At 37.8% G+C, this 25,357-nt stretch overlaps 1 protein-coding gene across 4 annotated transcripts in view; it reads right to left on the bottom strand.

The window, feature by feature from the left end:
- The window catches only part of RABGAP1L (RAB GTPase activating protein 1 like), a 651,588-nt gene that overhangs the window by 583,958 nt on the left and 42,273 nt on the right, over positions 1-25,357 (bottom strand). The window lies entirely within an intron of this gene.

Raw genomic sequence — 25,357 nt, 5'->3', positions numbered from 1 at the left:
CCTAGGTAAGTAAAGCGTTCACATTGCCTTCACGCAGCAAACAATGTTTTAGTTAGTAATCAAATACAGTGTGATTTGTTTTCTGGATACATCTCTAATTTACACCAAGGAAACTCAACATTCTCTATCATTTCCAGAAATTCAAATATTCACACAACTAATTTTAACTGAACATGTCCCTTATATGACTAACAATCACCGCACTCCACACTGTAGTTACACGAATGAATAAGGCAAACAAGTTGCCTCCTCTCCCGAAGCTTACATCACGCGAGGAAGCAAGGAAGGAAGCAAATAAGGTAATCTCAAATCCTTCTATAGGTATGAGGAAAATGAGGCATATTAATGTAACAAGGAGTAGCTGTAAGGAGTATATGGAGAACTTTACGTAAGGTGATAGGAAAGGACTCTCTTGAAAGAGAAATATTTGAGCTAAAATATTTATAAAAGACAAAAAAGAACCGCATATTAAACAATCTGCTCAGATCTCTCTGACAGAGAGATAGACAAGTAGGCTAAAGAACACAGGACCTTGTAACCATGGTAAGTTTTCCAATCCATGACAAAAATCCCCCCAGATTCCTTCTTTTTCTCTTTCTAATTAGGTTACTTTGTTTACCGCCTCATATAAATATGGCTGCAATATCTCCTTTTGCCATTAGGTGACACTAACACCATTACTCTGGAAGAGGGGGAAAAAAATGACTTCTACCTTCAAGTCACACTTTAAAAAATTAATTCCTAGGGAGTTCCCGTTGTGGCTCAGCGGGTTAAGAACCCGACTAGTATCCTTGAGGATGCGGGTTCAATCCCTGGCCTCGCTCAGTGGCTTGAGTATTTGGCACTGCTGCAAGCTGTGGCACAGGTCACAGATGCAGCTCAGATCTGGCGTTGCTGTGGCTGTGACATAAGCCAGAAGCTGTAGCTGTGATTCGACCCCTAGCCTGGGCACTTCCACATGCTGCAGGCATGGCCCTAAAAAGAAAAAACAACAAACAAAAAACAAAAAACAAAACTTCCTAACATCATCAAAAATCAAAGTTTCCAATAATATCAAAATAAAGAATAATTATACCATACCTCAAAGCTAGTGTAATTAGCTAGCCCTCATTTATTTCTGTTAAGCATGTAAACATCCCTCCTTTTTAAAACCCTTCAAGCACATTTATCCGTCCTCAAAAGCTTCTTCTCATTTTGCATATTATATGTTTCTGAAAATGCAGTATGTGTTAGAAGCTGTGTTTTCACCCTTCAGGCTGTCCCATAAATCCTTGGTTGCCAAAACATAAGCCATTCTGTGTGTTCTTCCTGTAGCTCCAAATACTTTTCAGTTGCCACTCTTCTACTTGACAGTTAAATGTTGGAAATTCCTCAAGTTCAAGTCCTGAGCTTTTTTCTGATTCCTTGCCACACAATCAAAGTAATATGTCTCATTGCCACAGATTTAAATAGCATGTATATGCTGAGTCTTCCAAATTTAGAGTCATCCCCACTCTAAATTCCTGATTTGGAATTCAATCCTTTATTTGATATTTCAGTGTAGAAGAGTTTTCAGTATCTTAAATGTGACCCAAATGGAATACCTAATGTCTCCTCCAAAGTTGTTCCTTATTCAGATTTCCCATTTCAGTAAATAACACTACCTTCTACCAAGTTGCTCAAATAATAAATCTGGATATCATCCTTGATTCATCTCCACTTCTTCATTCCTCTCATTAGCACGCCATGTCAATCCGACTTCCATAATAAATTCCACATCTTTCCCACCTTTCTACACGTCAATTGTACCAATCCAATCCAAGCTATGTTCCCATCTACTATAAAAGTCTCCTAACCCCAATCTCTGACCTTCAGTCTCCCCCTTCCTAATCTACTTTTCACAGAGTTGCCAAAGAAATCTTTTGGAAAATAAATGAGATTACATTAAACCTCCAAACTAAAATCTTTTCACTAAAAGTCAAATAAAATCCAAACTCCTTGCCAGGACTGACAAGGCCTAACACACCCTTGCTTCTGTCGCTTCATCATAATAGCTCCATAACACAGAAAGTTCTTTCCCACTTTAGGTCCTTAGCTCTTACCTCCTACCCTCACACAGCTGACTCCTACAGATATCAGCTTTCATTCACTGACTCAACAAATATTTAATGAGTCCCTACTATGAGACAGAAACTATAATGAGAACTGGAGACTAAGTGATTAGTAAGAGGAACATAGGTCCAGTCTTCCTAGATGTGCCATACTTATGGATGTGATAAATAATACAGAAGAAAATAAATTAGGATCACATAATGGAAAAAGTACTACAAGAGATAATGAGAAGCCAGGAGGCAATATGGACCCAGTTGACATTTGGACTTAATAAGAATGAGCAAACCAGGCAAGAATTAGGAAGAAAGAACTTCAAGTAGAAGAAAAAGCAAATACAAAAGCCAAGATGTAGGAAAAGGCTTACTGAGGAAGAGAAAGAGGGCCATGTAGCTACATAATAATGAGTATAGGTGATTATACAGCTGTTCCTCAGTATCAGCGGAGGATTGGTTCCAGGACGTACCATAATTTTTTTTTTTTTTTGCTTTTTAGGGCTGCACCCACGGCATATGGAGGTTCCCAGGCTAAGGGTCCAATCAGAGCTACAGCTGCTGGCCTACACCACAGCTCACAACAATGCCTGATCCTTAACCCCTCTGAGGGAGGCCAGGGATCGAACCTGCAACCTCATGGTTCCCAGTCGGATTCGTTTCTGCTGCACCATGACAGGAATTCCCAGGACCCACCATAGACACCAAGATCCACAGATGCTTAAGTCCCATAGTTGGCCCTCCATATCCTCGGCTCCTTACCTGTGGATTCAACCAATCAGAGATTGTGTAGTATTGTGGTAATTACTGGGGGGTAAAAATCTATGTTTAAGTAGACCCAGACAGTTCAAACCCATGTTGTTCAAAGGTCGACTGTAGTTAGTACTAGATGGAATATAGAAAGGAAGGCAGAGAAGCCTGAAGCCACCCCTGATGCTAAGGCTACCTAAATGTACTCCTTCTTACAAAAGGGGACAGGTGGCTGCGGCGGAGGGATGTACTGGGGGTTTGGGAATGACTGACCAACAGGGACCTGCTTCATAGCACAGAGAACTGTACCCAATGTTCTCTGATAATCTATACAGCAAAAGAATCTGAAAAAAGAATGGATGTGTGTATATGTATAACTGAATCACTTTTTTGTACAGCAGAAATTACCGCAATATTATAAATCAACTATATTTCAATAAAACTTCTTCTTTTTTTTGGTCTTTTCTAGGGCTGCACTCGCGGCATATGAGGGTTCCCAGGCTAGGGGTCTAATCGGAGCTGTAGCCACCTGCCGACACCAGAGCCACAGCAACACGGGATCTGAGCCGCGTCTGTGACCTACACCACAGCTCACAGCAACATCAGATCCTAAAATCACTGAGCAAGGCCAGGGATAGAACCCACAACCTCATGGTTCCTAGTCGGATTCGTTAACCACTGCGCCATGACGGGAACTCCAAAACTTTCTTAAATGAAATAAATAAATACACATACGCCCTCCCCACTCCCAATTCTGTTTATCAGGGAATATCCTACGAACACAATCCAGCACTTCTCAGTCTTCTCAGAATCACGAAAGCTCTCATTACAAGCATAAAAATCTTGCCTTGAAGGGCCTTATAAATAGTTTTAGAAGTTTGCCTAATGCTACTCATTGGGTTTAACAATGTTTTGAACCTCAATATAGAGATGACATGCTTTTCAAATTTGCATACAAACACAAAATCTAAGAATGCAAAGTCAATACTTTAAAATATTTCCACAGCCAAGTAATAGATTTAAATGGGGAAAGAAATGTCTTTTCAATAAAAGGTGCTGGAAAAATTAGATATCTACATGCAAAAGAATAAAGTTGGACCCTGCCTCAAACCATATACGAAGCTTAATTCAAAATGGATCCTAGACCTAAACATAAGAACTAAAACTCTCGAAAGAAAACATAGGAGTAAATATTCATGTACTTGGGTTAAGCAATGCTTTCTGATATGACACTAAAAGCATAAAAGGCAAAATAAAAAAAAAGATAAATTGGACTACCTCAAAATTTAAAATGTGCTAAAAATGAAAAAAGTAAAAATAAAATCCACAGGATGAGAAAGTATTTGCAAGTAGTACATCTGATAAGAGTCTGCTATCCAGATTGTATGAATAACTCCTACGAGTCAGTTATAAAAAGACAAATAATTCAACCTCTGGTATCAGCTAAAGAACCTGAAAGTCATCACTCCCTTCTCTATAACAAAAGGTTGGACAAACTGAAAATCAATAGCTCTTCTTGGATCCATCAGAGAATTGAGGTCAAAGGACAAACCATCATGCCAAATCTGGAGGCAATCAAGAGAGAGAAGGCCACATAGATCCGTTTATCTAAAGCAGAAGCTGCTGGCATCATAAACATGAAAGAACACTTAAATGGTAATTTTGATAAAATGCTGGAAGCTAAGTATGGAATTTGGGTGTGGGAGGGAGGGGAGAGTGGGTTGTAGAAGGGTGGCTTCGAATTTTTTGCATTTTAAGTTTATACTTCAATAATAATAAAGAAATTTTAATAATAATAATAAAGAAATTTCTAATTCCAAAAAAAGAAGAGAGGAGTTCCCATCATGGCGCCGTGGGAACTAGGAACCATGCAATTGTGGGTTCAATCCCTGGCCTTACTCAGTGGGTTGAGGATCCGGCATTGCCATGAACTGTGGTGTATGTTGCAGATGCGGCTCAGATCTGGCGTTGCTGTGGCTGTGGCATAGGCCAGCAGCTGTAGCTCCAATTAGACCCTTAGTCTGGGAACTTCCATATGCCAAGGGTGCAGCCCTAAAAAGAAAAACAAAACAAAACAAAAAGTGAAAGCAGGAATAGCTATATTGATTTTAGACAAAGCAGACTTCAGAATCAGGAAAATTATTAAAGATGAGCAGGAGTATTATGTAATAATAAAAGGGTCAATTCTCCAAGAAGCCATAGAATCTGAAATGAGTGTGCACCTAACAAGAGGACATCAAATATTTGAGGCAGAAACTGATAGAAATGAAAGGGGAAATAGATGAATCCACAATTATAGCTGTGAACTTCAACACTCCTCTATGAGACTGACAAATCAAGCAGGCAGAAAATTAACAAAGATACAGATGACCTGAAAAGCACTGTCAGTCAGCTTGATCTAATTGATATTCATAAAATATTAATCTAATATGAGATGAATATACTTTCTCAAGGGAACATTCACCAAAGGAGATCATATTTTGGGCCATAAAATACAACCTGACAAACTTTTAAAAATTAAAACTATACAATATTATCAAACCATATAGAGTTAAACCAGAAATCAGTTGGAATAGCTTGGAAATTCCCAAATATTTAGCATACTTCTAAATAACCATGAGATTATCATCAAAGAAGATGATTCAAGAAAAAATTTTAAATGCTCTGAACTAAACAAAAATGAAAATACAGCTTCTCAAAAGTTGTGTGATACAATGAAGGCGGTACTTAGAAATCTGTTGCATTGAATACATACACCGGGAAAAAATAAATCTAAAATCTATAACTTATGCTTAGGAGCCTCAGGATACTGAAAAAAAGGAGAGCAGATGAAAATAAATAATAAAAATATAACAAAAATCAATGAAATTGAAGCAAAAACAAAACAGAAAAATTTAAAAACAGAAACCAAAAGATTTGTTCTTTAAAAAGATCAATAAAATTGATATATAGTCTAGCCAGGCTACACAAGAAAAAGAGAAGACTCAAATTACCAATATCAAAAATGAAAGAGGGTCATCACCACCAATACCCTGGACATTAATAGGATAATAAAGGAATACTACAAACAATTCTATACCCACAAATTTGGTGACTTAGATGAACTGGAGCAGTTCCTTAAAAGACATCAAGTACCAAACTTCACACCAGTAAAAACAGCTAACCTGAATAGCTCTATACTTTTAAATAAATTTAACCAGAAGTAATTAATAAACTTCCAAAAAATAAAGCACCAGACAGAGATGGCTTCACTAGTTAATTTCACCAAACATTTAAGTTAGAAATAATATTGGAGTTCCCTCATGGCTCAGCAGACTAAGGATCTGGCACCGCTACCGTTATGGCTCTGGTTACAGCTGTGGCACAGGTTTGATACCCGGCCCAGGAAGCTCTGCATGCCATGGACACAGCCAAAAAAAAAAAAAAGAAAGAAGGAAATAATATGAATTTTAACTGACCACAATTTTTTCTAAAAAATAGGAGAGGAAACACTTCCTAATCCATTCTATGAGGCCAGCATTACCCTAATACCAAAACCAGATTACAAGAAAACTATAGACAAAATATTATAAAATCATTTCCAACAATGTATAAAAAGAATTATACCAGGGAGTTCCCGTCGTGGTGCAGTGGTTAACGAATCCGACTAGGAACCATGAGGTTGCGGGTTCGGTCCCTGCCCTTGCTCAGTGGGTTAATGATCCAGCGTTGCCGTGAGCTGTGGTGTAGGTTGCAGATGCGGCTCGGATCTGGCATTGCTGTGGCTCTGGCGTAGGCTGGAGACTACAGCTCCGATTAGACCCCTAGCCTGGGAACCTCCATATGCCGCAGGAGCGGCCCAAGAAATAGCAAAAAGACAGAAAAAAAAAAAAAAGAATTATACCATAGGTAATGTAAGACTGGCTCAAAAATTCATCAGTGTAGGATTCCCACTGTAGCGCAGCAGGTTAAAGATCTAGCATTGTTTCTGAGGCAGTGCAGGATCAACCCCTGGCCGGGTCCATATGCCACAGGTAAAGCTATAACAAGAAAAAAACAAAAAATAACTTGCTGAGATTGAATAAACAGACTTAGAACTCAACTACTAACTAAACTATCTACACAAGTACAAGGACAATGTCTACTTTTATTTTATTCACCAAAACATCGCCAGCACAGTGCCTACATATCGTATGCACTCAATAAATATCTGCTTACTAAACAAGTCAATTATTTTGGGTGTAACAGGCTGGACTGCTGCATCAGGTAGAAAGTTGGACTGAATGGATTCTAAAGTCACTTAAAATTCTCATTCTATGTGATATGTAGAAGAATTCCATTCCACGTCAATTCAAAATATAATTTACTATGTCTACTATTATGCAACAGCATGCTAAGCAAAATATTACTTTCTCTTTATATATGGTGATCTGCTATTATTTCAAATCAAAAGAAACGGCAGTTGGAAAATTTTCAAGACTCTTCTAAATAATATGTTCTGTTAACTCAATACTAATACATCCATTTCAACTCAGCATGTAAAACAGAGCAATGCACAAAAGCAAAGCTGCTTTTAAAAGCATTTAGTTAAAAGACTGCCCTTTTATAATTCAAAAATTAGAATGTAAAATCTGACAAATAATTGTTATGTCTCTTCAGGCACAGAAGGAGGAAAAAAAAAACCAATATGAGAAATATAGTCTAGGCATAAACATTTTTATTTTTAGGGCATTTTAACAATACACAAGAAAAGGAAAACTTAGTACTACAGAAAATCTGATAAATGTTTCTTTTATCTATCCCCTTCTCCACTGCTCTGAACTCAAAGGAGCTCAATAAAATTGACTGACTTAAATCACTTAAACACACATTTATCTCCTCTATCTAGAGTAATTCTACCAATTTTACCAAGTAAAATAGCTTTTAATTCTTATTTTAATGCCATATCATTTTTGTCAAATGAGTAAGATGATACCTAAATTAACACCTCACTTGGAGGCCTAAAACTACAATTTTCACATGTACAACAGTTTAAAAACATTCAGCAAAGTCTAACTGGAAGCTATCTTCTTCCCAAAATAACCAAACACATTCAAAAGTATATAATCGTGGGCCACATGGTCTAACTTCTTTTTGTGCCAAATGTGGTTAGCCTACTCCTTGCTTTTAGAGTATGTTCTTGCACCTATTCATTTTCAAGTAGCTCTTGAACTAAAATAGAAAACTGAAAATATGAGTGTGAGTCAAAAGTGGGAGGTACCCAGGCATGAAAATTAGAATGACCATAGTAGACTCATTACAACAGTGGAAACAGGAAATATTTTTAATTTACAAAAAGAAAATGGACTTGAATAATTTAAAACATCATTTGTCAATCATAATTATTTTGTGCACTAAAAAGAAATGAGGAAGTCCTGGGAAAAAACTACCAGGACATCTGTTCACTAAACAGTCCACCTACTATTCTAGTTTTCAGGCAAGAGCCACACCAGTATGTAGGTATGTATGCAAGTGTGCCCACGCCCCTGCTTCTGAAAAAGGCACAAAAGGACCTTATTAATTCACATTACTTTAGTGGATACCTATTTCTATTTGTCTAGCAATAATCTCCAAACTTTTTTTTCTAAGAGTAAGCTTTCTCTCTACTCAAACCACATGGCTTTTATAGAAACCTCAACCCTATGGCCAAACAGATCCAAAGGTGGACAGTGAATCCAAACCAGACCAACTAACCCATATCCCTCCCTATAAATCCTTTTTGAATAAGCACATTTGAGTTTCTGTCACATGAAGCTTAATAAGTCCTAACAATAATTATATGTTGGCAAAAAGATGTACAAGATACATTTTAATAAGCTACAGATGGCCATATGATTTCATATAGTATTTGTGAGAACAGAAATTTAGATGAAGGAAGACAAGAGAATCTGAAAAGCTGACAATAATTTCCCAGATAAACGATATGGTGGCTGTGATGAAGGAAAGGAAAAAAGTAAAGAGACTTACTTTAAGTAATTACAGGGGGAAAAAAAATGATTACACAAGAAGTATTTACAGTCAAAGGATGGTTTAAAAGACAATAGAAGAATGTTTTATAACCAAGATAGGAAGTCATCATAGGACAAAGAGGAAATGTAATTTTTTTTGTCTCTCTCTCTCTTTTTTTTTTTTATAGGACCACACCCACACATATGGAAGTTTCCCGGCTAGCAGTTGAATAGGAGCTGTAGCTGCCAGCCTACACCACAGCCACAGCCACACAGGACCTGAGCTGCATCTGCCACCTACACCACAGTCATACAGAACCTGAGCCGCATCTGCCATCTATACCATAGTTCATGGGCAATGCAGGATCACTGACCCACTCAGTGGGTCAGGGATGGAATCCACATCCCCATGGATCCTAGTTGGGTTTGTTACCACTGAGCCATGATGGGAACTCCAGGAGAAAAAGGAATTTTAAATAGTAGGCACATTATGGTTGTTGCTTTGTAACAATCCTAAGTCATAAAAACAGAATGCAAAACAGGAAAAAAATTATATTGAAAAATCTGTATCAGGATGGTGAGATGTGCAGGTGACTGTGGTAGATCAGATAACTGTTATCAATTTTTTTCATTATTATTAATTTATTTTTTTCCCACTGTACAGCAAGGGATCAAGTTATCCTAACATGTATACATTTTCCCCCACCCTTTGTTCTGCTGCAATATGAGTATCTAAACATAGTTCTCAATGTTATCAATTTTTAAACTCCCTCCCTATTACAGAATTGTACATTTATGCCTCTTGCATATTGACTTTGCAATACCTCCAATCAGAGTAAGAGAAGCAAAATATTTCCCCGCCTCCCAAATTTGGGGCTTATCCATGTAATTTGCTTAGGTTAATGGACTATCAGAAAACAAAACTTGAGCAGAAACGTTAAATGTACTTGAGGTTTTTGGCTTAGTCTCTTGAACTTCTGCCACCTCTCCTGAGAAGAACATGTGCAGGAAGCCAATGAACTCAATAAGCAACATGAAAAAAAGACATGAATCCAGCCTACAGTAAGAAGAGTCTCCCTCACAGATCCACAGAAGCATCATTAAAAACTACATGTTTATTGTTGTAAACCATGAAACATTCCAGCATTGTTCCACAGCATAACCAAAGTAATAGCTAACACAACAATCCACTATTTTTAAATTTCTTCTGCATTATTATGCTATCTTCAAATAAAAATCAGAAAAAGCTAACACTGCAAATAACAAGTCAATCTCTCAAAGAGAGATTAATATAATTCTTTAATTTTTACCTTTAAAAACCTAGTGGTTTCTATAATTATTTATACTCCACTGAATTAAAACATACTTCAATAGGCTACCCTTCAAATACTAATGTTCAATCCTAGATATACTCAGTTGTATAAAACTTTGATCCATGCATGATACTGTAGTTTAGAAAAGCTATCACCAATATCTCCTAGGCAATAATATTTTGAAAATAAATACAATCATAAATTGTAATGAAGATTTGACTTTGACTCTAGATTTTTCTCTTGGTTTTTCTGCCATAAGTACATATACAATCTATTAAAGAATAAGGGTAATAAAATCATACACATTTCACTCTTTGCCTGAAAAACAAAGGACTGTCAGATATGCAGTTCAGTGTTCTATGAACTTGGCTTCAAACAAATTGACAGCTTTATGCCCAGCAGGTACAGGCAAATGGTCAAAGTGGGGAAAAAAATCCATCACATGATAGAATACACTAAAGAGTCCACTTAACTATAGTCCCCTGGAGTTCCCTGGTAGCTCAGTGGGTTAAAGATCCAACGTTGTCACTGCTAAGGTTCTGGTTATTGCTATGGCACAGGTTCAATCCCTGGCCTGGGAACTTCCATATGCCAAGAGTGTGCCAAAAGTAAAATAAAATAGCTACAGTCCCCTCTTTCTCTGCTGGGCTAATAAAAACCACAGTCTTGTGATCTTTGGGTCACCATCTAATACTTGATACGTTGTGTGCTCCTGCACAAAGAACATAAGACAGTCAAAAAAAAAAGTCAAGTTCTTTCACAAAGCTAGAACAAACAATCCAAAAATTTATATGGAACCACAAAAGACCCAGAATTGCCAAAGCAATCCTGAGGAACAAAAACCAAGCAGGAGGCATAACTCTCCCAAACCTCAGGCAATATTACAGAGCCATAGTCATCAAGACAGTGTGGTACTGGTACCAAAACAGACATACAGACCAATGGAACAGAATAGAGAACCCAGAAATAAACACAGACACCTACAGTCAATTAATCTTCAACAAAGGAGGCAAGAATATAAAATGGGAAAAAGACAGTCTTTTCAGTAAGTGGTGCTGGGAAAACTGGACGGCCACATGTAAATCAATGAAACTGGAACGCACCCTCACACCATGCACAAAATATAACTCAAAATGCCTTGAAGACTTAAATGTAAGACAAGACACCATCAAACTCCTAGAAGAAAACATAGGCAAAACATTCTCTGATTATCAACCTTACAAATGTTTCTCAGGTCACTCTCCCAAGCAACAGAAATAAAAGCAAAAGAAAACCAATGGGACCTAATCAAACTGACAAGCTTTTGCACAGCAAAGGAACCCCCAAAGAAAACAAAAAGATAACTTATAGAATGGGAGAAAATAGCTTCAAATGATGCAGCTGACAAGGCCTTAATCTCTAAGATATACAAACAACTTATACAGCTCAGTACCAAAAAAGCCAACAGCTGAATTGAAAAATGGGCAAAAGACCCCACAGACATTTCTCCAAAGGAGATATACAGATGTCCAAGAAACACATGAAAAAATGCTCAACATCCCTGAGTATTAGAGAAATGCAAATCAAAACTACCGTGAGATACCACCTCACACCAGTCAGAGTGGCCATCATTAATAAGTCCACAAATAATAAATGCTGGAGAGGGTGTGGAGAAAAGGGAACCCTCCTGCACTGTTGGTAGGAATGTAAATTGGTACAACCACTGTGGAAAACAGCATGGAGGTTCCTAAGAAAACTATACACAGAACTACCATATGCTCCATACCAAAAAAACAAACAACCCCATAAAAAAATAGGCAGAAGATATAAACAGACAGTTCTCCAAAGAAGACATACAGATGGCCAAAAAACACATGAAAAGATGTTCAACATCCCTCATTATTAGAGAGATGCAAATCAAAACCACTACGAGGTACCACCTTACACCAGCCAGAATGGCCATCATCCAAAAGTCTACAAACAAAAAGTGCTGGAGAGGGTGTGGAGAAAAAGGAACACTAGTACACTGTTGGTGGGATTGTCAATTGGTGCAACCACTGTGGAAAGCAGTATGGAGATTCCTCAGAAAACTACACATAGAACTACCATTTGATCCAGCAATCCCACTCCTGGGCATCTATCCAGAGAAAACCATGACTCAAAAAGACACATGTACTCCAATGTTCATTGCAGCACTATTTGCAATAGCCAAGACCTGGAAACAACCTAAATGTCCATCGATAGAGGAGTGGATCCAGAAGATGTGGTACATATACACAATGGAATATTGCTCAGCCATTAAAAAGAACGAAACACCAGCATTTTTTGCAACATGGATGGACCTAGAAACTATCATGCTAAGTGAAGTCAGCCATACAATGAGACACCAACATCAAATGCTTTCACTGACATGTGGAATCTGAAAAAAGGACAGATGGAACTTCTTTGCAGAACAGATGCTGACTCACAGACATTGAAAAACTTATGGTCTCCAGAGGAGACAGTTTGGGGGGTGGGGGGATGTGCCTGGGCTGTGGGATGGAAATCCTGTGAAATCAGATTGTTATGATCATTATACAACTACAGATGTGATAAATTCATTTGAGTAATAAAAAAAAAACTACCATATGACCCAGCAATCCCACTCTTGGGCATATATCTGGACAAAACTTTCCTTGAAAAAGACTCATGCACCTGCATGTTCACTGCAGCACTATTCACAATAGCCAAGATATGGAAACAAACTAAATGTCCATGACAGATGATTGAATTAGGAAGATGTGACATATGTATACACAATACTACTCAGACATAAAAAAATAAAATAATGCCATGTGCAGCAACATTGATAGAACGAGAGACTATCATACTAAGTGAAATAAATCAGAAAGAGAAAGAAATATATCACATGATATCACTTATATCTGGAATCTAATATACAGCACGAATGAAGCTTTCCACAGAAAAGAAAATCATGGACATGGAGAATAGACTTGTGGTTTCTAAGAGGAAGGGGGAGGGAGTGGGATGGATTGGGAAGTTGGGGTTAATAGATGCAAACTATTGCCTTTGGAATGGATAAGCAATGAGAACCTTCTGTACAGCACTAGAAACTGTATCTAGCCACTTATGATAGGGCATGATAATGTAAGAAAAAAGAATGTATATATGTATGTGTGACTGGGTCACTTTTGCTGTATAGTAGAAAACTGACACAACACTGTAAACCAGCTATAATGGAAAAAAATAAAAATCATTTAAAAAAAATCATAAGTTCTTTCTAGCCCAGTGTGTCCATGGGAAAGTCATCTCACTTCCATGAACATACTGGTTTCTTTAGCTGAAAAATAAGGGGTTTCACTAGTTGTTCTCCAAGATGGCAAGGCTCTAAAAAAATTTACACATAATTTATTTTCTGAATATACCTGTAGATGAAGAAGAAATAGAATACAGATGAAAAGTCTGAGGCACAGAGAAATTAAGTAATTTCTCTAATAAAGTACAGAGCAGAAGTAGAATTTATAAATCCTCAGTTAAGAAATCTTATTTAGTAGCATATTACTTTTCTAAGGGCTGGCAACATTACACTATTACAAACATTTTCAGCCAATTATATCTTCTGCCCTCACATAATACACTCAATGAAAGTAAACCAAAATACAACACCAAGCAGAATTAAGAAAGAAAAGGAGTGAATTAACATTTCCTCTGTATTTCCTACATAATTGGAACTACGTTAACAGAAGAAATGGTCATTACCAATTTGTTGCGTCTAGTATAGAGAGACCCAAAGAAGTAACCAAAACTTCAACTTGGCAACTAGACATGGTTCCTGATGCCAAAGGAAAGAAAAGGGATTTCCCTGCTGCCCTCTTCAACTATTTGAGCTGCACAAGAATCAGCAGTTAGGAAACCTCAATCATTGTCCAAGAAGATACAACACCAACACAACTAAGGAACTGAAGTAAAATGATTTTTAAAGAATGTTTTTTTCCTATTAAAGCCTATAATCAAAGATCTGATTTCTGTCTCTGAAGCACAGAATCTTCTGGGTGTACTAGAACACTGAGTATTTCTGAGATATGCCTGGCTTAACACCTTCTTGCTCATGAGAAGAAATTTAAATATACAGTACCCAAAAGCTTCTTGGCATACGATGTGCATGTATGTTTGTCTGTGTGTATGCATTTGTATCTGCCTAGTTCTTCAGAATTAATGATCCATATCAAAGAGTTAGAATTCATCAATATCCCTCAAAAAAACTAGGTTTCAAAAAAATGCATTTTCCTTGGTTTGGTAGAATTTCTAACAAAGGGATTACATACATTTCTATACATTTCGTACTACTTTCTAATTTTTTTGGTAAAATGATTCAGTAGGATGCTTATGAGAAAAGTTAAGAAATGTGAAAAAAAGTTTTGCAATACTTAAAAAATGGTACCTTCTGGAGTTCCTGTTGTGGCTCAGCAGTAATGAACCTGTCTAGTATCCCTGAAGACACAGGTCAATCCCTGGCCTAGCTCAATGGGTTAAGGATCCTGCATTGCTGTGAGCTGTGGTGTAGGTCATAGATGTGGCCAGATCCCATGTTGCTGTGGCTGTGGCATAGGCCAACAGCTACAGCTCTGATCCAACCCCTGGCCTGGGAACTTCCATATGCCACAGGTGAGGCCCTAAAAAGACAAAAAAAAATTTTTTTTTTAATTTTAAAAAAAGGAAGCTTCCAAATTCTACTACACAAAAACAAAGAAATAAAAAAAACCACCAAGAATAATTTGAAGAAGCTAGTATATAGGAAATTTCATGACATGTACCTAAAATTTCATAACTACATAGTTTCTATGAAATCATATAAGGTCATATGACAAAGCAAAGGGGAAAAGGATCTTGCTGAGATGAAAACTATATAAACTACAAACTGAGTCACTGTGCAATGGGAAAATAGTCCAAAGTAAAAACCATTCTAGAACTGGTTTATACTTTGCAAGGTTTCACTCTCACAAGACAAATAAAACCCAAGAGTATTTTACATAGTTAGAAGAAAAAATTATTCAATGGCCTCATAACCATTTCTATTGAATACCCCACCTAAAGAATGTTTTTAAATGCTTTCTGATGCTTTAAACAGGAAAAGCGTAATAAAATACAAAGCATCAGAAATCCAGTATGTGACAGCTTCTCATGTTTCTAAATCTGCATGTTGATGTCCATCTTGGATTTGTCATGCCTTTGAATCCTAAGTTACAAGCCACAACAGACTTGTTGCCATACTGAGAGCAGAGATTGGAATATTAGAGCCTTGGGGTCTCCAACAGCATTCACACAGACTCCAATTAGTTTTTAAAAAATCTGTTGCTGCTGAAGATGAACACTTATTACTTAACAGGCAGTTATAAGGTAGTCTCCAACTGGATGGCCGAGACAGATTTCAAACTCAACATATTCAAAAATCAATACTTTAAATCTTTCCCCCCATCAGCCTAATAGTCAACCCACAACCACCCTCCTGCAGACTTTTTTCTTCCTTTCTTTTTTTTGGTCTTTTGTCTTTTTAGGGCCACACCTGTGGCATATGGAGGTTACCAGCCTAGGGTAACCTGAATCAGAGGTGTAGCCGCCAGCCACAGCCACAGCCACAGCCACAGCAATGTGGGATCAGAGCCACATCTGTGACCTACACCACAGCTCACAGCAATGCAGGATCCTTAACCCACTGAGTGAAGCCAGGGATCGAACACGCATCCTCATGGATACCAGTAGGGTTTGTTAACCACTGAGCCATGACGGGAACTCCCAGACTTTCTCATCCTGATTGAGGGCAACTCCATCCTTCTAGTTACTCCAGTAAAAAGTACTGCTCATGCTACTCCTTTCTTTCTCACCTTCCTCAATCAATCAACCTCTGTCTCTCCCTCCCTCTCTCTTTACCCCCACCCACACCCTGACTTTACAGCTGTAATGTAAGAAAATTCCTTTGGCTCTACCTTCAAATCACATCCAGAAATTATCCGCTTTTTATCACTACCACTGCCACTACCCAGTTCTAGCCACCATCATCTCTCATCTAGATTATTCTACAAGCCGCCTAAAGAATCTCTCTGCGTCTTTACTTGTTCCCTGCAGTCTATTTTCAAAAACACCCAGAATGCTCTTTTTAATTTAGTTATTACCGGCCCTCTGATCAGAACCCTCCAATGGCTCCCCCATTTCACTCATAATAAAAGCCAAAAGGGGAGTTCCCGGCATGGCGCAGTGGTTAGAAAATCTGACTAGGAACCATGAAGTTGTAGTTTCGATCCCTGGCCTTGCTCAGTGGGTTAAGGATCCGGCGTTGCCTGAACTATGGTGTATGTCACAGATGCGGCTCGGATCCCATGTTGCTGTGGCTCTGGCGTAGGCCAGTAGCTACAGCTCTGATTAGACCCCTAGCCTGGGAACCTCCATATGCCTGCCATGAGAGCGGCCCAAGAAATGGCAAAAAGACAAAAAAAAAAGCCAAATGACCTTTGAAGTCATTACACGCCTATACTAAAAACTCACCCTTCCTCACTACTTCCCCCACCCCATTTATTACTTACCCCCTACAATTCTCTGCCTGGTTGACTCGACTCCATCCATCTAAAACAATCTCCTTACTTTCTCTCAAACAACCACAGCACACTTGCTGTGCTGTGAACACTCTTCTCCCAGATGTCTGCTTGGTTAACCCTTTAGTCCCCTGTTCATATCTTGCCTCAAATCTCATCTTCTTCTGAGACTTACCCTGATTACCTTATCTGTCTGCTTCTCCACCACCAACTTTCAATCCCCCTTTATCCTACTCTACTTACTCTTTTTTCCAGAACACTTATTTTCTAACACAATCTAATTTACTTTTGTATTATACTTAATGTTTATTGCCTGTCTCCCTCAATAGAATACAGCATCTTCAAAGGCAAGAATCTTTGCTTCATTCACTGATGTAAACCAAGCACCTAGAACTATGTCTGGCACATAGCAGACAGGTAAATATTTGCTGAACAAATGAATGAGTGCCCAAGATGAGTAAAGTCAGTTCCTAAAACTAGTATCCTTCACCTTGATCAGGACTTTGTCTCTGAAGGGACAGGATAAGAGTACTGATGGTCTCTTTCACTGGATAAGTAGCCAGCACGCACTCTTGACATTATATAGAATTTCCATGGGTTTATGATATAATGATGTAACTAGAAAACAGAGTAAATTAAAATGTTAGACACTTCCTCACTGAATTTCCCATTTATGCAAAAAAAATGAGAACACTGGCTAAAGAGTCAATCACATTAAGAAGTTGGTATTTTTGTGAGTGTGAATATAGATGGTATCGTTACGAGGAAGTCCTTATCTTAACAATACATAGTGAAGTATTTACAGGTTAAATCACATGATATCTGAGATGTGCTTGATATAATCATAGGGGAAAGCACAGGGGAAACTAGATTGTCATCAATTTAAATTTGATAAATTGGAAAAAGACATAGGAATATTTACATCATTTGCCCTGATTTTCTATATGTTTAGACACTGCCAAAATAAAAATATAAAAGCAAAGTAATCATAGCATGGAAAGTAAGTTTAAAAACACAAAAACAAAAGTCTACATTTCCTTTAGCATCTAACACATTATGCGGCATCTAAATAATAAATGAATGATGGAGAATAAAGTACATGTCAAAATTAACCAACAGTTTCTATAAACTCCACAATGACAAGAACAGATTAAAATGAAATTGAATGACCAAAGTGAGGCCCTCCTTCAGAGTCAAAAAAAAAAAAAAGGACATGCAAAGTGGTGGTCACAATAACCTCAAATTTGTATGGATGACTGGATCAGAATGAGGAACATAATGAAAAGACTTTTTACCTTTTTTCAAGATAAAAGGCATTGCACTATATTCCATAAAGGTCAATTATATAAATGCAAAATATAATCAATGAGAACAAGAGAAGGTGGCTGAAGTTTTATGTACCATATAACACTGCAGCATATTAGAAATCCAAGGATCGATTAGACTGGAAAACAAATAGAGCAGGAGACCAACACTGTCTCAATCCCAGAAAGATCTAGTAAATAAAAAAAAATTTAAGGCATAGAAATTTTAAATCTTAAAATTATAAGAGTTTCCATTGTGGCTTAGCAGTAACAAACCCAACTAGCATCCATGAGGATGCGGGTTCCATCCCTGGCTCAGTAGGTTAAGGATCCAGCATTGCCTTGAGCTGTGGTATAGGCTGCAGACATGGCTTGGATCTAATGTTGCTGTGGCTGTGACATATGCTGGCAGCTGCAGCTCAGATTCAACCCCTAGCCTGAGAACTTCCATATGTCATGGATAAGGCCCTAAAAAAAAAAAAAATACTATGGTAACAAACTATATATAATAAAACTTGTATTCCTCAAAACATAACTTGTACCACTGGAAGCACCTTCAACAATCTCCCCAGATGATTAAATCTACTCAAGTAAAACAGTAGCCTAACTGAAAGCTTCCCATCTAGCTCATGTACAGATAAATGTTTGGTTTTTTAATTCCATTTAAGTAACCGGAGATAAAAATCAAATGGACTCAGTACAAAAAAGATAAAATTTTCCCATCAGGAAGAGAAATAACGTTATTTATTCCAGCTTACTCTGCCAATTTGCCGAAGAGTAAGAGGTGATGTACATGTTTCACATTCTAGGAATACCAGATTGTGAGCTACCACCTACAGAAGATCTTATACAAAAACATCCCAGAGTCCCCGTTGTGGCACAGTGAAAATGAATCCAACTAGGATCCATAAGGGTGCGGGTCTGATCCCTGGCCTCGCTCAGAGAGTCGGGGATCTGGTGTTTCCCATGAACTGTGGTGTAAGTCGAAGACATGGCCCAGATCCCTAGTTGCTGTGGCTATGGAGCAGGCCGGCAGCTATAGCTCCCATTCAACCCCTCGCCTGGGAACCTCCATATGTTGCAGGTACAGCTCTAAAAAAACAAAAACAAAACAAACCAAAAAAATCCCAAGTACCAATTTTAGTTTGATTTTCTTTTGCTTCTTATTCTTACTTGCCACAAAATTTCAAATTCTTAATATAAACAATGAATAAAAACTAATTTAATTTCTCCTTTAATAAGGAAATACCTGGGTTTAAAATTATAATCCTCACATCTGTTTCCAATGAATAAATCACCACCAGACTGAATTGAAAAAAATACTTTTTCATAAGCAATAATTCTAGGAATAGCTATTACTTCTTTAAGGAGTAAATAAATAGAAGGGAGGGAAGAGAAGGGAGAGAGAGGCTAAATTGGCTCTCGCAACAATGGAATAATAACACTACTGAGGAACTAATGAATAGAACTACTTTTTTTTTTTCTAATTTTATGGCTGTACCTGCAGCATATGGAAGTTTCCAGGCCAGGGACTGAATCTGAGCCACAGCTGCAACCTATGCTGCAGCTGTGGCAATGCCAGATTCTTTAACCCACTGTTCCAGGCCATGGATTGAACTGGTACCTTCACAGTCACCCAAGATCCTGCAGACGAATTCTTAATCTGAAATGAATGTCTTATAAACAGCATATAAAGCTGCCTTTTTCCTTTTTTTTTTTTTAACATTCACCCACTGTATGCCTTTTGATTAGAGAATTTAGTTCACTTACATTTAAAGCAATTATCAATAGGTATGTACTTATTTCCATTTTGTTGTTTTCTGGTCATTTTGTAGCTCCTTGGTTCCTTCTCTTGTGCTCTTCCTTTGTGATCTGATGAGCTTCTTTTCTGGTATGCTTGGATTCCTTTCTTATTATCTTTTGTATACCTACTATAGGTTTTTGTTTGGTGGTCACTATGCAGCTTACATGTAACAAGCTATATTTATAATGGTCTACTTCAAGTTGATAACAACTTAAGTTTAAACACATTCTAAATCTCTACATTTTTATTCTCCCTCCCACTTTATGTTCCAAGGTCACACTTTACATTTTTTTATCTTGTGTATTTCACCTAATTGTTGTAGTTAAAATTGTTTTTACTACTTTCATCTTTTAACCTTCAAACTAGCTTTATAAGTAATTTACTCATTACCTTTAGTATATATTTACCTTTATCAGTGAGATTTATATTTTCATATGTTTTCTTGTTACTCTTAGTGTCCCTTCTCTTCGGCTTAAAGAAATCTCTTAAAATTTCTTGTAAGGCCAGTTTAGTGGTGATGAATTCCTTTACTTTTGCTTGTCTGGAAAACTCTTTTATCTCTCCTTCAACTCTGAATGATAACTTTGCCAGGTAGAGTATTCTTGGTTGGAAGTTTTTTTCTTTCAGCACTTTGACTACATAATGCCACTTCCTTCTGGCCTGCAAAGTTTATGCTGAAAAATCTGCTGACGCCTTATGGAGTTTTCTTTGTATGTGAAGTGCTCCATCTGCCAAAAAGCTCACACTGCTCTTTTCTTCTTCTTCTTCTTCTTCTTTTGTTTAACAATTCAGTGATTCTTAGTATAGTCACAAGGTTGTACAACCATCACCACAGTCTACTTTCAAAGAATTTTTATCATCTCCCAAAGAAAACTGCACACCTGCTAGTAGTCACTCCCCATTCCTCCCTCCCTCTTGGCAACCTCTAATCTGTTATCTGTCTCTTCACATTGTTTATTGTTTTTATAACTTCTTAGCCTTTCCTGACAACTGAACAGATTATGGCTAGTGCATGCTTGCCCACCAGGTAACCGGTAACAATCTCAGCACTTTTCCTGAGGGCAGTACAGAGCCAATGGGTCAATTTTCTAGAAGCAGTCCCTGCAACATATAATCCTACCGAAAATCCCAGGTTTTAGAATTAATTGAATCCTATTCCTGCAGATTTCTTCACCCACTGCCATGACCACCACCACCACCACCACTACCTGGGAGAATTAGAAAGGTCATTACTAATGAATGTTTATTGAGAGCTCAATTTAATAGGTGCCAAAGCCAAGCTGGTTGGTGTTTGCCCCAAGCCAGGAACTGAGAATCCCTAGTTTTGAATCATGACTTCTACACTGACCAGTTTTATAACCTTTGGCAAATTGCTTAATCTTTCCATGTCAATTTTTTAGACATAAAATAGAGAGGATAACTGTACCCACCTTACAGGATTGGTGTAAGTATAAAATAAGTTATCATAATATGCTTAGAACAGCATATAAGTTACATGTACTGACAACATATAAGTACAGTTGTCCCTCAATATCCATGAGGGACTGGTTCCAGGACTTCCAGGGATACCAAAATCTGCAGATGCTCAAGTCCTTTATATAAAATAGCCTATGCACATCCATCTGTATAATTTAAGTCATCTCTAGGTTACTTATAATACCTAATACAATGTAAATGCTATGTAAACAGGAATAAAGATACTTAATATATATAACACCAACATTAGTGGGTTGTTATGAGGATTGAATATGCCAATACATGTAATAAAATCTAAAAAAAGGTACTTCCCATTGTGGCTCAGCAGTAACAAACCCAACTAGTGTCCAGGAGGATGCAGGTTTGATCCCTGGCCTCACTCAGTGGGTTAAAGGATCAAGCATTGCCATGAGCTATGCTATAGTTCACAGAGGTGGCTCGGATCCCACCTTGCTGTGGTTGTGGAATAGGCTGGCAGCTGTGGCTCTGATTCAACCCTTAGCCCGGGAACTTCCATATGCCATGGGTGCAGCCCCCAAAAAGACAAAAACAAACAAACGAACAAACAAACAAAACGGCAAAAAACCTGACCTACACTGTGCACTCAGTAAATATAAAGTGAGATCAACATTTGCAAGAAAACATGGAAAATAATCAAGAAAATGTGGGGAAGTGGGGAAAGTATATTACCAAATAGCAGAAGATAGATTAATGAAAATCATGTAATAGTGGTATAAGAAATCACAGGAAAATCAAAGAAACAGAAGAGAGAATTCAAGGGCCTATCAGTATAACTAAGAATCTGGTATAGCATAAAAGTGGCATGTTACAAACTAGTGATAAAGGGACAATTTGCTCAAAACAATAGTAGAAGGAGGAATTATTCAATAAAAGGTAATGGGACAACTATTAAGGAAAAAATTAAATTTTATCCCTCCCTGAAACCAAACTCCAAATAAATGTTTAAAGGATTTGGGTTCGGAGTTCCCGTCGTGGCTCAGTGGCTAGTGAATCCAACTAGGAACCATGAGATTGCGGGTTCGATCCCTGGCCTTGCTCAGTGGGTTAAGGATCCGGCGTTGCCATGAGCTGTGGTGTAGGTTGCTGACGTGGCTTGGATCCCGTGTTGCTGTGACTCTGGCGTAGGCCGGTGGCTACAGCTCTGATTCGACCCATAGCCTGGGAACCTCCATATGCTGCGGGAGCAGCCCAAGAAATGGCAAAGAGGAATTCCCGCCGTGGTGCAGCAGAAACAAATCCGACTAGGAACCATGAGGTTGCGGGTTCAATCCCTGGCCTCGCTCAGTGGGTTAAGGATCTGGCACTGCCGTGAGCTGTGGTGTAGGTTGAAGACGTGGCTCGGATCTGGCATTGCTGTGGCTCTGGCGTAGGCCAGTGGCAACAGCTCCAATTAGACCCGTAGCCTGGGAACCTCCATATGCCTCGGGTACGGCCCTAAAAAAAACAAAAAAAAAGGAGAAAATCATAACGAAAAAGACTGATAAACTTAAGTTCACAAAAATTTAAGCCATCTGCATATCAAATAATCTGAGCAAAATTTAAAAGCAAAGTTTGAAACATGGCCAAATGCATCATCCTAAACATATATCAGGCTGTTAGAAATAAGAAAAAGATGAATATTCCAATAAAAAATTAAATAAAGGAAATACAGGACAAATGACCAATAAACATATTACTAAATGTCTTTCCACATCCAGTCTAACTCTGTGCCAACTACATAGCAGTCCCAATCGCTAGCTTCTGGAGAAGGGAAGTAAGCATCCAGAAGGGGATCGGGGGGGTGGTCTCTAACGAACTCTAGACCAACTAACTTAATACCTTTTACCCGAACACTTGGTTCCAAGAGGAACAGTAAGTCCTCAGCCAATTAACATGGCATTTTCTTGACAATAGTTCAGGAAGGAATATAAGAACTTAATTGTCTCATCAGATTAAATCCGCAAGAAGAATGTCCTAGAGGAGAGAGAAGCTGTCCTCGCTCTGGACAGTATGGCATACAGACATGAGGCCTACCAGAGCTCTCAGGTGTCTGGGAAAGGGTACAGAATGGTTCTAAAAGAAGTGAAAAGGTTTTTACTCCATTAGAAGCCAAAGAACCTGAAAAGACAGGCTTTGCAGTTAATGAGATAATTACATTTTAGTTTGGATTAAAAATAACAGTAAACTGAAAAATAACACAAAGTATTTTTCAAAGAACCAGTTACAAAGACATATAATAGGCTAGACAAATAAAGTATATAAAGCTAAATTCTATACCTATTGTTGATCTCCATCTACTTGTGTAAAAGTTACATAAACACATTTTCATTGTCCAGAAAAAGTAAATGTGTTAGAAAATTATAATGCCCTGTACAAATCTCATTAAGATTGTTCAGATGGAAACAGAAAGAAAGTGTCTCTAAGAAGAAAAATGATCATCTTTAGCTGGTCTACCAAAAAAAAATTTTTTTTTTGGTCTTTTGGCTATTTCTTGAGCCACTCCCAGGGCAGATGGAGGTTCCCAGGCTAGGGGTCGAATCGGAGCTGTAGCCACCGGCCTACGCCAGAGCCACAGCAACTCAGGGTCCGAGCTGCATCTGCGACACACACCACAGCTCACGGCAACGCCAGATCCTTAACCCACTGAGCAAGGACAGGGATTGAACCCGCAACTTCACGGTTCCTAGTCAGATTTGTTAACCACTGTACCACAACGGGAACTCCAAAAAATAATTTTTATATTAAAACTTAACTAGTCATAGAGGAGGAAGGAGTGAAAAATTAAGTCATGAATCAAATGCTCCACTGTCAAAAGGAAAAAAAAAAAATCATTCAGCTTTGTGGTAAATACCATCCAAAATGATATTGTTTTAATCTTCTCCCATTGTGAAATAGAATAAAAATGAAGTGAATACAAAAATAAAGGTTTGAGGACTTCTTGAAACTGATAAAACAGCTTTCCCTCAAGATCTAGCTTTTAGAATTTACTGAGAACCAGATGATCAACCACTCTAAAATGAAACAAGCACCAACTTCAAACAGCTTAACAAAAAGTCAGAGAAAAGCACAAAGCAAAAGAGGTTATCCTTAAGGTAGGAAAGAAAATTAGAGGTAAGTTAATCAAAACATAATTTTTAAAAATGTCTTTCTTCAAAGTGTATTTTCTACCTGGAATTAGATAGTGGCGCACAACCTTGTGAAAATACTAAAAATCACCAAATTATACACCTTAAAATGGTGAATTTTATGTTATCAGAGTAACTGGCATGTATTTGCAAAACCTTCCAAGAAAATAAGGAAAATATAGGTAAATGGCTGTTTCTTATAAGAAGTTTTGTGTTTAGCAAGAATCTGCTATTAAGCTGCAGCTTCTATATGTTCCAAGATTTCTCTTATCAAAAAAAGGAGGGGAGGGCACAAGTACATAAGCCATGAGATCTGAATATTTGAAGGGACATACATGTAAATCTTTGTTAACATTTTCCATAAACAGTCCCTATGTCTGAGAACTTTGTCAGACCCTGCTACAGTTTCAGTTTAGAGTGGCTGATCATCTGGGGGTTTCTCACATTAGTCATTGGGCTCAGTAAATTCTAATAGCTGGTTCCTCTCTTGTGGGAAAAATGCTCATGCCTTTGCAGACCTAAGCTGGGAGCTGGGCTGCCTGGTCCCACTGACAGCTATCCAGCTATGTTCATACAATAAAGAATGAGACTATTAAGAAGAGTCACCTGCCACTTTTGATTAGCAGTTCTATGTTCTAAGCAAGATAAGTTTTAGGTTGTCTACCTCAAACAGATATCTAACTGCTGCTTCTCTAAAGCCTCCACAGCCTAGAAACAGCCCCCTATGAGCAGAATTTTTCTTTTCCAGGACACAAAGTGTGAAAGGCATCTAGTGGAAGTCAGAATGACATCTCTTTATCTTGAGCCCAAACTGATGTTGCTTCTCTTTGTTCTACAAAAATAAATAAGAGAACACAAAAAAGTACAATCGAACATACATAATTTGTATTTCATGTGAAAATACTGTAAGTAAATATTAAACTGTTATTATAAAGTTTTATTTCTATAGAAAAAACATAATTTATTTGACTG

Source organism: Phacochoerus africanus, chromosome 11 (assembly GCF_016906955.1).
Source record: "Phacochoerus africanus isolate WHEZ1 chromosome 11, ROS_Pafr_v1, whole genome shotgun sequence".
Lineage (NCBI taxonomy): Eukaryota > Metazoa > Chordata > Mammalia > Artiodactyla > Suidae > Phacochoerus > Phacochoerus africanus.
This window is presented reverse-complemented; position numbering and strand designations above follow the sequence as displayed.